We start from the raw sequence: 403 nt of genomic DNA, 5'->3' as shown, positions 1-403 counted from the left end.
TTTTGGCAAGGAGACATTCCCGGATGTTTTTAGTGAGCCATGGAGGCTTATATGCTCTCCTGCCCCCTTTGACCCTCCTGGGGATTACCTTCCTCTGGGCTTGGAGGATCGTCTCCTTAAGGAGCGACCACTCCCCTTGGACACCCGGTCATGTGCTCTGCACGCTGGCCTGGCAAACTCCCAGGTAAGAGAGACAGCATGTGCACTGCATGCATGTATGGGAGGTGCGTGGGCAGCAGGGGCTGTGGGTCAGGAGTGAGGGGCACTGGCCAGGCTGGAGGGGTGGGTGGGCAGTGGCTTGGGAGTGAAGGGCAGAGGCAGGGCATGGGCATATCACCCCGCAATCTTCCTCTCCCTCCACCCCACAGGTGTCCTCTTTTTTGGTACTGGAAATATGGTAACC

General features: G+C 58.3%; 1 protein-coding gene across 2 annotated transcripts in view; it reads right to left on the bottom strand.

Annotated features, from left to right (window-relative positions):
- SEC61G (Sec61 translocon gamma subunit) overlaps positions 1-403 on the bottom strand; it is a 6,852-nt gene that overhangs the window by 5,544 nt on the left and 905 nt on the right. The window lies entirely within an intron of this gene.

Source organism: Gavialis gangeticus, unplaced genomic scaffold (assembly GCF_001723915.1).
Source record: "Gavialis gangeticus isolate Ggan-Ray unplaced genomic scaffold, GavGan_comp1, whole genome shotgun sequence".
Taxonomy (NCBI): domain Eukaryota; kingdom Metazoa; phylum Chordata; order Crocodylia; family Gavialidae; genus Gavialis; species Gavialis gangeticus.
Note: the sequence above shows the minus strand (reverse complement) of the source record. Positions and strands in the feature narration are given on the sequence as shown.